Raw genomic sequence first — 16117 nt, 5'->3', positions numbered from 1 at the left:
AAATCCTGAAGATTCCACCAAAAAACTGCTAGATCTAATTAACAAATTCAGTAAAGTTGCAGGATACAAAATTAAAATACAAAAATCAGTAGTGTCTCTATATTCTAATGATGAATTATCTAAAAAGAAATAAAGAAAATGATCCAATTACAATAGCATCAAAAACAATAAAATACTTAGGAATAAATTTAACCAAGCAGGTCAAAGATCTCTACACTGAAAACTAAAAAAACTGATGAAAGAAATTGAAGGAGACACAAATAAGTGGAAAAATATCCCATATTCATGGATTGGAAGAATTAATATTGTCAAAACGTCTATACTACTCAAAACTATCCATAGATTCAATAAAATCCCTATCAAGATTCCAATGACATTTTCTTTCAGAAGTAGAAAAACAATCCTAAAATTTGTATGAAACCACAAAAGACCCTGAATAGCCAAAGCAATCCTGAGAAAGAAGAACAAAACAGAAGGCATCCTACTTCCAGATGTTTTAAAGCTATAGCAATCAAAACAGTATGGTACTGGCAAAAAAAAAAAAAAAAAAAAAAAAAAAACAGGCACACAGACCATGGAACGGAATTGAATGCCCAGAAATAAACCACTAGATATGTGCACAACTAATATTTGACAAGGAGCCAAGAATACGCAATGGAGAAAAGATGGTCTCTTCAATAAATGGGTCTGGAAAAACTGGATATTCATACATAAAAGAATGAAACTAAACCCTTATCTTACACCATTCACAAAAATTAAATTGAAATGGATTAAAGACTTAAGTGTAAGTCTTGAACCCGTAAAGTTCCTAGAGAAAAGGGAAAAAGCTCCTTGACATGGGTCTTGGTAATAATTTTTTGTTGCACGAGCAACAAAATCAAAAATAAACAAGTGAGACTACATGAAACTGTAAAGCTTCTGCACAGCAAAAGAAATGATCAACAAAATGAAAAGGTAATCTATTAAATGGGAGAAAATATGTGCAAATCACATATCTGGGATAACGGGTTAATATCCCATATATGTTTTAAAACCTCATACAACTCAATAGAAAAAAACCAAATAATCCCACTAATAAATAGGCAAAGAACCTAAATAGATATTTTTCCAAAGACACTCAAATGACGAACAAGTACATGAAAAGGTGCTCAACATTACCAATCATTAGGGAAATGCAAATCAAAATCACAATGAGCTATCACTTCGTGCCTGTTAGAATGCCTATCATCAAAAATATGAGACAACAAATGCTAGCAAGGATGTGGAGAAAAAGGAATCCTTGTGTATTGTTACTGGGAATGTATTGGTACAGCCACCATAGAAAACACTATGGAGGTTCCTCAAACTAAAAATAGAACTACCATATGATCCAGCAATCCCATTTCTGGATATATATCCAGAAAGAAATTTTTAAAAAAAGTGAAATCATTATACTGAAGAGATATCTACACTCCCAGGTTCACTGCAGCATTATTTATAATAGCCAAGACATGGAAACAAACGCTTAGGTTGTTTCTGATGTAACTGATGAACGGAAAAAGAAATGTATATATATGCAACTGAATACCATTCAGTCATAAAACAGAAGGAAATCCTTTCATATGTGACCACATAGATGGACCTTGAGGGCATCATGCTCAGTGAAATAAGTCAGACAGAGAAAGACAAACACTGTATGATCTCACCTATATGTAGAATCTAAAAGGAAAAAGACCTAAGCTCATAGAAAAAGAGATCAGATTTGTGGTTACCAGAAGTGGGAGGTGAAAGGTGGGGGAATTGAGTAAAGGTGGTCAAAAGACACAAATTCCAGTTAGAAGATAAAAGCACTGGGAGTTTAATGTACAACATGATGACCATAGTTAACGCTGCTATATGGTATTTGAAAGTTGCTAAGAGAGTACATCGTAAAATTTCTCATCACAAGGATAATAAAATTTTTTTCTAACTATATGAGGTGACTGATCTTAACTGAACTTATTGTAGTAATCATTTCACAATCTATGTATATCATGTCATTATTCTGTACATTTTAAACTCATATACTGCTGTATGTCAATTATATCTTAGTAAAACTAAAAATATATACATAAAATAATTTTTAAAAGTGATTTAGGCAAAATGAAGGAAAAGTTGGACAAATAAAGATTACAATGAAAGTGATAAACCGAAAAGTGTGAATTCATCTACTAGTAACCACACAAGGGAGGAAAAAGAAATGCTATGCATTATTCAAAAGTAGTAAGTGAACCAGATTTCAAAGAAATTGACAGGTTGGAATCGATTTCACTTCCATCATAGGCAAGAGAGCTCCTTGATACTGCTGACTGCAGACTCTTGTTGAAGCCTAACACTGAATGTAGGCAATGATCCTAAAGAACACTGGATACCATTTGATCTATTTTGTATTTATTATCCATGAAAAAAAACAAAACAAGCAAACAAAAAATCTGAGACATATGATACATATCTTGTCAAGAAGAAAGAAACTATAGAAAATGACTTTTTGAAAGACACTAGGTGATGAACAGACAGAAACTACAGATTACCGTTCTGTCAATGAAATAGAGATTCATTTGGACTAGAGTGAAACATTAATAAAATGGCTAACAGTTGAGTGTTTCCCAAGTTGCACTGTGTCACTGGGATTAGTAAGGAAATTTTATTAAATTGTCACTACCTACTCAAATAGGAGACATTCTCCTGCAAATCTTGTCAAATGAAATCTGATAATCCTTAAGGAATGTCTCATATTTGCTACGAAAGTGTGTCAGTTTCAGTCACCATATGGCATCACTCTTGTCTTTTTGTACTACTCCATTCAACTGCTTTGTCTCTGTTTGCTTCTTCCAAATCCACTTTTGATGCCTTGGCTCTGCCACAGCTCTGGAAAATACTGAGGTTTAGATCAAAGGTGCCATCTCCCATAATTACATAAACTGACAGCACTTGCAGTGGAAGATCAGGACTGTGTAGCATGTAGTTAGAAAGCCTCCCTGCTCTATGCTAAAATGTTGTCATCTGCAGGGAGAAAACGTTTGCAAACCACATATCTGGAAAGAGACTCATACGTAGAATATGCAAAGAATTCTCAAAACTCAACAGTTTAAAAGAATCAATTAGAAAATGGGCAAAAAATATGAAGAGACATTTCACTGAAGAGGATACATGGATGACAAGCACATAAAAAGATGCTCATTATCACCAGCCATTAGGAAATTACATACTAAGACCATGATGAGATATCCCTATTCAACTACTAAAACAGGTAAAATTAAAAAACTGTGACAATACCAAATGACAGTGAGAACAGAGTGATTAGATATTTCATATATTTCTGGTAAAGATGTAAATGGCAGACTAACTTACTCTGAAAAATAGTTTGGCAGTTTCTTTAAAAAAATAAAAATACACACCATGTGAGGCACCAGTTACATTCCTGAGCACTTATCCCAGAGAAATGATAACACAAAAACTTGTCTATTGGTCATAGCATCTTTACTTGTAAAAGTCAAACACTGGAAACAGCCAAAATGTTCCTTAACAGGTGAATAGTTAAATAAACTGCAGTACACTGAAACCACTCCTACTAGTACTAGTACCTAGCAATAAAAATATGAACTATTAATACATTAATTCGGATGGACCTCAAGAGCTTTTGTGCTGAGTGAAAAAAGTCAATCTCAAAAGATCACAAACTGAATGATTCCATTTACCTAACATTCTCGAAATGACACAACTATAGAGATGGAAAACAGATTAGTGGTTACCAAGGTTAGGGATGGTAAAGGGGAAGAAGACAGGTGTGGTGATGGAATAGTTCTGTATCTTGATTGAGTTGAGCTTACATCAATCTACACATGTGATAAAGTAGCATAGAACTAAACACACTATAAATTACCTGGTTTTGATTTTAGAGAATAATTTTAGATGTGGCAGAGCAAAAAAAATACAAGTGACTTAAATGTCTAGATGGTGAATTGGAATTAAATTCAATGTAGAATTAAGAGACACTATTGGCAAGCCAAGGGTTTTGTCAGAACCTTCTATTACAAGTTACTGCTGATCTTCTGCATGTGTAACTATATTTCAGTATGATATTTCTGATGTGAAAATTATCATAGACTCAAATTAGGCATTTGAGGAAAGTTTAACAAAGGAATTATTTACAAAGGTATGGCAGGGCATGGGGAAAGAAACAGTTTGAGAGCAAGGAAAAAAATGGTTATTAAAGAAAGATGTGTGGAAAGGGTCAAGTGACAGAAGCTGTCACCTCCGGTTGAGTGGAGCGAATGCATACTTCAGCTTCTCTATCCTCCCTTCTCTTCACTTTCTGTTGATACTTTTCATTGACTGAACTCAACAAGAAGCAATAGGACTAGGAGGCCCAGTGACATACTTCATAAAGATCAGCCTCTTGGGCTATGGATCAATTTGGAAAAGGATGGAGATTAGATCTGGAGCGGTAAAGAAGATATCTGGGATGAGCTTCCTAACTCAGCTCCTTGAAAAGTCAAGAAATTTATGACTTGTTTGTGTCCCAGAAGTCACATAAATAGATGTCAGGAGTGGAATATTAAGAATGGCATTTAGGAAAAAAGAATCTCACTGGAATCATCAAACTGTGCTTTGCTTCTTGCTATTGCTTTAGTTCTCGTTTTCTAAAATCTAATAAGCCCTAAATGTCTGCTTTGACATTTTTCTTTTCAAATCCCAAACTTTCTCTTACAGTATGGCATAATACAATGGTTTCACAATATGGATTTAAGAACTGGTTCCGGATTTGCTGCCTAAGAATCTTTTGGGTAGCTTGTTAAATATGCAGAACCCCAGGTCTCACCTCCATAAATTCTGATTCAGGAGATCTGTGATGGAGTCTCAAAATCTTTTTAAATACTTCCCAAGAAAAAGAGACAAATCTGTCATTCGGGAGAATTCCAAATAATTTATGTAGCTATTCAGCCCTCAAAGAAGTGGAACATAGCTCCCCGCTCCTTAAGTGTGGGCTACACCATGTCCCCTTGATATGTTATGATAAAAATGGCACTTTAGCTCTGTGGTCTTCCTCCCAAAATACATATTCCTGATCTAATCATGAAAAAAACACCAGACAAATCACAATTGAGGTAAATTCTACAAAATACCTGGCTAGTACTCTTAAAAACTGTCAAGGTCTTCAAAAACAATGAAGTGTAAGAAATTGTCATGGCCAAAAAGAGCCTAAGGATATGTAATGATTAAATGTAGTGTGGTATCCTGGATAGGATCCTGGAATAGAAAAGGACATAAGAGGAAAAATAAGGAAATATGAATAAGATATAGTATGTATGGATTTAGTAAAGAATAACGTATCTGTTATATACTGATGATAAGATGTGACACATTTAAAGAGGAAATAGATCGCAGTAGAATAATGTATGAGTGAAGTAGGCTTAAATGAGTTACAATTATATTTGCTAAGAGGTCTCAGAAAGAACTTACTTGGTTTTGAGGGCATAAATATTTTGAAGATTTTAAGGACTGCAATGTGTATGCTTTCATCAGTAAAATAAGGAAAACAAGTCTGAATATTGTTTATATTTCTGCATCTATGTGAAACACTTTGGGAGCCTGAACCAAGAAGGCAAAACTGAACTTTATATATCTGACTTCAGAAAACCATGCTGTGCAATTACTTTTAATATTCAAAATTAAAATTAGAAAAGCAATATTGGAAGAATGGCCAGGAAACAGTTTAGGGGGAATTTGAGGGTTTAACACATAAAGGAAGATCTTGAGTTTGCCAATAAAAGATGTTTACTGACCTATTTCAGTCTCTCAGACCTATTGCATCTCCTGCAGACTTGACCAGTTAGAATAAGTTAATGTTTATTCTGCTCACCTTCTTCGCCTCTAACAAATGAAGGCCTTTGCTGCAGGGGAGAAAAAAATAGCAGTAAAACTAGGGTAAAGCTTTTTGATGTGACAGACTTCTGAAAATTGGCGTAGACTATTGGCAACTATGACATTCTGTTGCTTTGACCGCACTGCCTGAGGCTGACCAAAACTATAAAGAAAGTAGATATGGGAAGCAATAACTAGTATTCAGGTATTCCCTGACACACAATAAATTCTTAAAGTTTTGATTAAGTTTCTCATTCCCCAGCACAATAGCCCCTAACAGATAATAGTTTATTAATAAACAAGTCTTTAATTCATACATTTGTCAAATATTTATTGAGAGCACCTACTATATGCCTGGAAATATTTAGGTCCTGTGGGATACAACCATGAATTAGAAAATATGCACACCCTCATAAATCAGAAAGAAAGGGGGCATATACATATAGTGAAAATAAAAGGGCTTGACTTCTAGGTTTTCTTTTATATTATTCTGTTTTCTTTGGTGATTTTAGCCTCTTCCATAGCATTAACTATCATTTGTAAATTTAGGCCTTTGTCCCTTCACCAAAGATCATAGTGTTCTTCTAAGCAGCCTTTTCTAAACTACTGTCTCCTTCCAGATTCCAGAAAATACTCCATCCCTAGTCCCTTAGGGCTCAGTAATACCTCTCCTCTGCTCTTCCTAGAGAGGAGTACTGCATTAGATCTTGCAGTTTCTCTAAACCTTGAACACATTTGTAAACAGTCCTTTAATTAACACTCCTTGAATTATCCTAAATTGAATGAGCCATCTATTTCCTTCTGGAACCCTAAGGCACCTGAAAAATTATTCTTCTTAATTTGCCTACCCTGAAAGAAATAAAATTCTTTCACTCAATCTTTCTGCTAAAATCAAATTGTTCTAGAACTCAAGGTCAAATTGATTCTGTCTCTTTTTTTAATACCTCTTCACTTGCTTTAAGTACTGACACTTCAAACTTGAGTCATGCATTTCCTGCATAGCCCTCATTTTCTCTGGTTTTTAAATGCATTTATTTTACATGTTTGCAAAAAGAGCATATGTATTTATACTAAGCTCATCTAGTTCCATTGTCATATTTTTGTTGAGTTAATGCATTTAACTTGAATATATTATCTTCAGAAAACTCTGACTTCAAAATCTAGTTTGGATTATGTGTGGCCCATGCCTCTCAGATATTTTGCCACCTTTTGATTTCTTTTCACTGGACTTCCATTTAGATCCACATTTTATTCAGTTTCATGCCTTCCTTTTTTATTGGTTTATATTTGGCTGGATAAAAACTACAGGTAAATATTCCCTGGAAAAATAAATTGGAGGTAAATTTCCTTTTCCTTACTAGTATGTAAATATGTTTAATTTCTTCTCGTTTGATTGATAATTTGACATGATATATAATATTAAAGTCAAAATAGTTTCTTTGAAGCATTTTTAAGTTACAGTTCCATTGTCTCTGTTATCCAGTATTACTGATGAAAGACAATTGAAAATTGACATTCTTAATTTTAAAAAATTGAGAAACATATATCTTTGTTTACTACAGCTATATTGTTTCCTGAGATGAGATAAAAAGAAATGCTATTTGGGCTAAATAGTTTGGGTCACATTAAAATCATTTACACAATGTATTTACATACATAAAAGTAACACTGACGGTGCTGCCCAGTGGCATAGTGGTTAAGTTCACATGCTCTGCTTCAGCGGCCCAGGGTTGGCAGGATTGGCTGCCGGGTGGGGGGCCTAAACACCACACATCAGGCCATGTTGTGGCAGGCATCTCATATATAAAGTAGAGGAAGATGGGCAGAGATGTTAGCTCAGGGCCAATCTTCCTCAGCAAAAAGAAGAGGATTGGTGGTGGATGTTAGCTCAGGGCTAACCTTCCTCAAAAAAAAATTATCATTGACAAATATAATTAGTGAAACATTGAAAACAGAAAAGTACTTCAAAGTGAATAGACATGGAAATTGTGCACATAAAAAGCTATGGAATGCAGTGTTTTAAGGATGTGGATACAAAGGTATTATTTTGAGGAGAGACAGAATTAAGAAAGGCAGAGCAAGGAATAGCTTCGGATTCAATGGAATAGGGTAAGCGGGGGTTTATTGAACATGTAGAACTCAGTAAATATTTGCTGCATAAGTTAAAAAATAACAATGTTGTAGGCTTGAGGAATTTGGAACTGTTATCTTTTTGATGCTCTATGTTTTTGCAATTTAGTATGCAGGCAATCTGTGAACAATATGGGGGTTGAGAAGTATTACTTAGGATTAGGTTTGATAATATTATCACAGAACCCCCTCCCCCCCCATTAACAGTGACTTTAGACTGAGGTTTATATCTCATGTAAAACTAGTCTGAAATTAGTCAGTTGAGGACTGGTATGATGTTCCATGGTGTTCCCACATAGGCTGCATCTATCTTTTTGATCTTTTATCTTCAGCATATGACTAATACCTCATAGTGTAGCTGTCACCATGTTCTTTTCTGAGTAATCTTTAATAACTGGAGCTGGAGTTAATGTTTGTTAAAACAATAAGAAATATGTACATAAAACAGCAATTTAATCTCATAATTTGGAGTTGAACTCTAAATATGCTTTTAATCACATCAAAATGTCAAAAAGAGGTTAAAAAACACTAAAAGTTTAATTTATCTGCAATTGTAGGAGATGTTGTCATCAGATACTTTCATTAGCAAATTTAATTAAAGAAAGCAGTTCAATATACATTATAGCTTTAAAGAACTAATTAGTGTTCAGAAGGAATTAAATTAACTTATGCATCAAAGAGTTCAAACATCTTCCCTTCTACAGGGAGTTTTACTTGGCAAAATGTTCTCAGGTCCTGAGCTTTAGAACTCTCATAGCTTTACAAGTGGACTTAGACTGCAAAGGAGTTCTTTGTAACCTCTGGTTAACACATTAGAATCATACCAATACATATGATAATAATGACTAGTTTTATTTTCAAATAAATTGTATTTGTCTTTTTGTCAATTCTACAAAGTTAAAATAACTTTAAAAATATTGGGGAAAATATTTTCAAATTGTACTTTGGATCCAGTTTTCATTTTTTTGTTGTTGTTATTGGAGGGAGAGTCTAGAAAATTTCCTTCCAAAACTAAAATTATCCTTAATATAGCGCAGTTCTCTCTCTCAGACTTGATCATACTGATAAGAAATTTTCTAATTTCTGATTTGATCCTTACCTTAACCATGTAAAATGTTTTGTATTTAGCTCTGTGGGAAGACAACTAGATGATTCTAATCTTAGGAATTTCCTAGTGTCTTTGGTGGTAGTGTGCATGCATATTTTCATGGGTTCATTTCAACAAAAACAAGTTTCCTAGTGTGGGAGAATTATATATTGACACCTGAAGGCAGAGATAAGTGGTTCTGGGGTGCGACAAGAAAGCTTGTTGTCTGTTCCCCGATCTGGCCTGATAAACCTGCTTATGAAGCCTATGGAATGAAGTGTTTCAAGTGGGTACTGAAGGATTTGCCTTCATGATGTGATGGGGCTCAGGGCAGACTGCCCCAAAATATCCCAAAGTAAGATTTTGATGATTTTGAATCAAAGTTACTTGAGAAACAGCCAGTGCAAGAAGAACTCTTTAACTCTCCTTTGTTCCTCCAAAAGCAGGAAACAAAGCTCTCATGGGAAAGTACTCTCCCTATACTGGGAGGATGGGGGGCATCCTTAACGCCAGAGATAAGAAATTTGGGGCTGAGGAAGAAGTATTAATAAACTTTGTTACTTCTTCATTAATTTGCTCCCCCAAGCCCATATCCCTTTGTTTTGTTAAATCTTCACAAGTAATTGAAAAGTATAAAACAGCCTGCTTCAGTCACTTCTCAGTTTCCATACCTATGAGACCTCCATATGTACAAATTAAATTTGTTTGTTTTGCTCCTGTTGATTTGTCTTCTGTCAATTTAATTATTAGACAAGCCAAGATAACCTAGAAGGGTAGAGGAAAAATATTTCCTCTCCAACAACTGATGTATTTGGCAAGATAAACTTCATTGGCTGGACAATGCTTGCTCCAGGGCTATTGCAGCTGAGAGATCCTGGGACTTCTGACAAGTGCTGGCAGAAGGTAAGAATTCTTAACAAAGTCCGCTCTCCCAGATCTCTCTGTATGCCTGGTTGAGAGAGGAACGTAAAAATTTCTTGTCCCTTCCTTTTCTAAATTTAGATTGGCAGGAGAAAACATTTGTGTAACTAGTTCCTTAAGTTTGCCAACTCTGGTAAAAACTTTGTTAGAATACTACTATTAATTTTTGTTGAATCTTTACCTCCCAGAGATGGCCATTGTTTTTCTTTGTCTCTGTCTGTTGTGTTGTTTGTCATAAGGAGGAAAAACCACAGGATAGAATGAAGGCATAGGCCCTAAAAGCCTACTGTTCAAGTTGGCCTCACAGGCTGGTGAGCTCACGGTTCTCACCAGACTGGCATCTGTTTAGACAAACTTTGTTGCTGTTCCTGTATGTAAAAACTGGATGACGCTTTTCCTTTCATCTTGTCCTATGTCCTGAGAGCTTGTCTTTGTGTGACCAGTGACAGTATTATCTTTGCTCTCCACCATCTAGAAGGTGCACTTATAGGGGTGCACTTTAGTCATCAGTTGCATAGAATAGGGTAGTGAGATACAAAGCCATAAGCAGCACTCTCTCTGTCTGGCCATGCCAGCTCTCAGGAGAATTAGTTGTAAGGGGTCCAGTCCATAAGGGTGAAAATGGCTCAACACAAGGTTGACACAGGGAAGCCATATTGTAGAAAAGAGACCATGCTGTAACTTTGAACAGCCTCCGACTAACTAACCCAGTTGGATTTGCACCCTCCAGGAGATCCACTTGTTCTGTAGATTTTATGACCCCTGCTAGTACACATACCTCCCAGCTGTGATAAGGTGATAACTTTGTTCTTTTGAGTTCCTTAGGAATGTGATGACCCTCAGACAGAGAGTCTATGCTGATAGCCATCATCAGTGAAACTGAAGGATCTGGGGGCCGGCTCCATGGCCGAGTGGTTAAGTTTGCGCACTCTGCTACCGCGGCCCAGGGTTTCGCTGGTTCGGATCCTGGGCACGGACATGGCATCACTCATCAGGCCACGTTGAGGCAGCATCCCACGTGCCACAACTAGAAGGACCCACAACTAAAATATATGCAACTATGTACTGGGGGGATCTGGGGAGAAAAGCAGAAAGAAAAAAAAAAAAGATTGGCAAAAGTTGTTGGCTCAGGTGCCAATCTTAAAAAAAAAAAAATCTACAGCTAGCATCATATTTAAAAAAAAAAAAAGAAGAAAACAAGGAAACAAGGATCTGGTGTGGCAAATCCCAGTCTGTAACACCAGAAGGTCAACATTCCTAACCCCTTCCCCTATAACTCACTGGCCCATATAACTGCTTCAAGATTCTGTGCCCCCCTTAAGATGGTTCTTTTGGACATTAGTCAGCCATCTTCCTTCTTACTAGCAAGCTGTAACAAAATGCCCTTTCTCTTCCACCATCTTGCTTCTTGATGATTGGCTTTTGTCTCACGGTGAGCAGATCATGGCCTTTGTGCAGTAACAAGAGATCTTTATCATCTCAACTTTCATTGGTTTGTTTGTGCTGGAAAAGTCCCGTTCCCGTAGCACCTGCCCAGTGTTACAGATTAGCGGGTCTATGACTGGAGGCGTCTCATGTTCTTGTAGGAAACTGGAGACACAGTTTTCACTACACCATCCCTACCATCTATGAAATGAAGGTCTTTGCTTAGATTATTTTTGAAAGTGAACTTTCTGGATATTGTGAGGGCTGTATCTTTTGCACTCTCTTGTGGGACACCTCTTGTGTCCTTAGTTAATCCATAAAAAGTCTTATTGGCTTGAGTAACTATGAAGATTCTACTCATCAATGGCCAGACAATGGATCCTTTGAACTGACTAAACTGAAAAATTTTTGGAGAGCTCTCACTGAAAACAATTGTCTTATTAGTACTTGTCAAAAGACCAAATTAAAAAAGACGTATACAAAGAAGTATAACAGCTAGCCTTAGGGACTCCCTTAAAAAAATAAAAGAATGGAAATTAAACCTAGAATAAAACTGAAGTCCACATACACATAAACTCTCCTTTTTAAAATCCAGCCCCATCTCAGCTGGCCCTGTGGCCTACTGGTTAAGTTCAGTGTGCTCTACTTTGGCAGCCTGGGTTCAGCTCCCAGGTGCAGATCTACACCACTGTTTGCAGCCATGTGGTGGTGGCAACCCACATACAAAAAATAGAGGACAACTGGCAACAGATGTTAGCTCAGAGCTACCTCAAGCAAAAAGAGGAAGATTGGTGACAGACATTAGCTCAGGGTGAACCTTCCTCATAAAAAATATCCAGCCCATCTCTTCAGCTGCTTCCCTTAACTCCACCTTCCTCAGAAAATCCCTTAAACATCCAGCTGCTTATTTTAACTTTCCTTTCCCTATAAGATTTACAGAAAACACTCTAGCCTAGTCTCTAGGTCTAGCATGTACAGGTAACTCATGTAAATGCTGCAAAACAGGAAATAAATTTAGCAGAAGCACCTGGGACAGACAATAAGACTCATTTTGCTGGGCTTTGTAATCAGGCTTTGCCATCTTCAGGCCTTCCTATGCATCCTAGACCCCCACCCAGAAAATTCATGTCCCCTGGACAGCAGAACATGGAATCTTTTGATTTCCATCTTAGTTGGAAATTTTTTCCCTAGTGAAAAAGACACAAATTTAAAATAGTGTAGTTAAGTGGGCAAATGAAGCTCAAAGCATTATAATGGAAAAGGCCACCTAATTCCTTGAAGAGAGCTGGCAGATATGCAGACCCAAAAAAAAAAATGAAAATCAGCAACTCTTAATTTACAACTTGAATCTTTAGAGAAACAAAAGCATAGCTCCTAGAGCAACTAAAAATCCACTCAAACCCTTTCATATTTGCCTTCAGACATTTGCTGATATTGTAAAACATCAGAACATTGGACTGCAATTGTCCTGAACTTACAGAAAAAGAAGGAAAAATTTAATTACTCTAGGCTTCTGATAATAGAGAAATAAAGCCAAAGCTCCTAGGAGAAAACTTGCAAACTTTCTCTGTCCCTTGAAGACGGAAATCTTACTCTGTCTTTGAAATGTAAATTCCCCAGGAGGTAACTAAGACACAGCCGCCACTCACCGGAGACTAAAGGAAAAAAAAAACGTAAAGAGCCCTTTTTTACAAAAACATACACAAACTGCTATAAAAGCTCCTTTGTCCAAAGTCTAGATAACTTGTCAAGGGCAAATGCAAATCTTGAAAGTCTTCTCCACAAATAGTAAAAAGCTTTAGTCATCTGAGCAGGAGAATTTAACTTATTCCAACTGCTATTCATAAACTCATGAGTTTTATATTGTTATACCTGAGGCATGGCTAAAAATTTAAAATGAAACCTACAAGATCTCCATTTGTGTCTTTCTATATGTCTATGTGTGTAGGCCTATATATGTATGTGATATTTTTCTACCTCTGGATGGTATCGTCAAAATTATTTGGAAAGAGCTCTATTCAACTGGCTTAAAGACAAACAAGTACTATGTAAATTAAGTATACTCTCAGAAATAAAAGAAAAACAGCCTAAATGTTTTTCAAGTTCCCATGATCTAGGATAATCTTCTGGTAAATAAAAGCTAGTTTAAGTTGGTTGGTTTAATAAAGTCAGGTATGTCTTCATAGTTACCAATACTGAATGCAATGCAAAATGCAATTCAAGTTTTTCTATTTGGGTTTACTAGTCAAATAAGATTACATTATTTCTGTTATAGAATCTTTCAACAAGAAAAATAATGAGATAATAGTTAGCTGTTTAATGTCTAATCCAAGCATAATTGTTAAAAACAAGTGTTTTAAATAAATGTAAATAAGATAAAAGTTTATACTAACTTACACTAAATAAAGTATATTCATTGAATATCTACATCATTTCCACAAAAGGTAAAAATTAAATGCTAAACATAAGTTTATCTACTTTTGGCTTTTTAATTTTTACAGAGAAAAAATTTTTTTTTTTTGAGGAAGCTCAGCCCTGAGCTAACATCTGCCAATCCTCCTCTTTCTGCTGAGGAAGACTGGCCCTGAGCTAACATCCGGGCCCATATTCCTCTGCTTTATCTGTGGGACACCTGCCACAGCATGGCTTGATGAGTGGTGCCATGTCCACACCCAGGATGCGAACCAGTGAACCCCAGGCAGCCAAAGTGGAACATGCGCACTTAACTGCTGCGCCACTCAGCCGGCCCCGAGAAAATATCTTTGAGTCTATTAATAAACATGTTTTATGTCACATTGGAAAAAATTTATTATGAGAAAAAGTTTACTTCTAAAAATTTTGAAATGTATTTTTAAGTTTGCTAGTCTACTACAGGATGGTAACATATGATAGACTGTTCACAATAGCATGTTTCCTAGTTTTCACTGAAAACAGACTACAAATAGTTAAAAAGGTTAGAAAAAGAGCCGAGAATACTAAATGAACCAAAGAGAAAAATTTCAGAACACTTAAGTAATAAGCATAAATTAACTCTGTGCAAACTGTGCACTGGTGCTAAGAGAATGCAGGCAAAGCAGCAGGAGCCCCTTTGGAAGGCAAGAAGCAGTGAAACTCCCATGAGCACTTTCTCCCACTGTGAAAGGATTGGCTGTAACTTCTTGTTTTACAAACTGTGGTCACAGACCACTGGTGAGTTATACTTGACATTTATTCAAATAGAAAATATTATCTATGTTTGTCTATATATATCAATGGATTATATATATCTTGAATTTTATCTATAATTTATAGACAGATTTATTAAAACCACAGTCATTCCTTGGTGAGGAAGATCAGGGTTGCTGTGCAGAGGCCCAAGACCATGCCTTCTGAGGAGCGTCATCAGAGGCTGCATACTGAAAGGGAAATAGACTTCACTGAATTAGTCCAGTTGAGTCACTAAACAAATTAATAAGCAAGCAAACAACAACATCAAGTTAGGGTGGAGGATCTGCGTATAGAGTTGCTACAATATATTATCTAAAATATCCAGTTTTCTACAACACTTAGAGGACACGTAAATTTAGGAAAGTGTGAACCTCCTCCATAGAAATACACACAAGAAAACACAAAACAAACAAAAAAGTTAACAGGTAATTAAAACTGTCTTTGGCAGGGTTCAGAAGTTGGATTTGGCAGACAGATTGTAAAGCAGCTATATTATAAATATGTTCAAAGAGCTAAAGGAAACAATCATTAAAAGAATCAAAAGAAAGAATGATGATGAAGTCATAAGAAATAAATATTAATAAGGAGGTAGAAATTATAAGTAAAGAATCTAATGGAAATTCTGGAGATGAGAATCATAATTAGAAAAGTGAAAACTTCATGAGAAGAGATGAGCAGAAAATCTGAGCAAGAAAAAGAAGGAACCAACAAATTTGAAGATAAAATCATAGAGATTATGCAATGTGAAATATTTAGAAAAAATATAATGAAGAAAAATGAAGAGAGCCACAGAGATATGTGGGATATCATTAAGCACACCAACATACGCAATGGGAGTACCATAAGAACAGGAGAGAAAGAGCAGACAAAAATACTTGAAAAAATCATAGCTGAAAACTTCCCAACACATTAATATAAAAATATTATCCTATACATCCAAGAAGCTGAAAAACCAACAAGTATAATAAATACAAAGAGAGAAAGACACAGACAAATGATAGAAAAATGTTGAAAGACAAGGCAAACAGAAAATCTTGAAAGCAGCAAGAGAACAATGACCCATCATATACAAGAGGACCCCAGTAAGCTGGTTAGCTGACTCCTCATCAGAAGTAAGCGGCCAGAAGGCAGTGGGATGACATATTTAAAGTTTTGAGAGAAAGAAAAAGTGGAGAAAGAAACTTACATCCAGCAAAACTGTCTTTCAAAAATGAAGGCATTCAGCTAAACATAAAGTAAGAAAGATGTTGCTAGCACTCCACCTTTCAAAAAATAATAAAGGAAGGTCTTCAGACTGAAATCAAGTGAAAGCAGAGAACAATTCAAATTAGCACAAAAAAACAGAGTACCAGGAAAGTAATTGTGTAAGTAATTATAAAAGACAGTAAAACTGCATATTTCTTCTCCTTTCTTCTCTTAAGTGATTTAAAAAGCATTTGTTTAAAACTATGTATACAACTGTAT

General features: G+C 35.8%; 1 long non-coding RNA gene across 2 annotated transcripts in view; it reads right to left on the bottom strand.

Moving 5' to 3' along the window:
• The window catches only part of LOC111772518 (uncharacterized), a 104374-nt gene that overhangs the window by 2991 nt on the left and 85266 nt on the right, over positions 1-16117 (bottom strand). For both annotated transcript variants that reach the window (XR_011436678.1, XR_011436677.1), the window contains one exon: positions 5805-5912. This is a non-coding gene — a long non-coding RNA (uncharacterized lncRNA). The remainder of the gene's footprint in view (positions 1-5804; positions 5913-16117) is intronic.

Source organism: Equus caballus, chromosome 2 (assembly GCF_041296265.1).
Source record: "Equus caballus isolate H_3958 breed thoroughbred chromosome 2, TB-T2T, whole genome shotgun sequence".
In the NCBI taxonomy this organism is placed as follows: domain Eukaryota; kingdom Metazoa; phylum Chordata; class Mammalia; order Perissodactyla; family Equidae; genus Equus; species Equus caballus.
The sequence above is the reverse complement of the archived record's forward strand: the minus strand, read 5'-3'. Positions and strand labels throughout refer to the sequence as shown.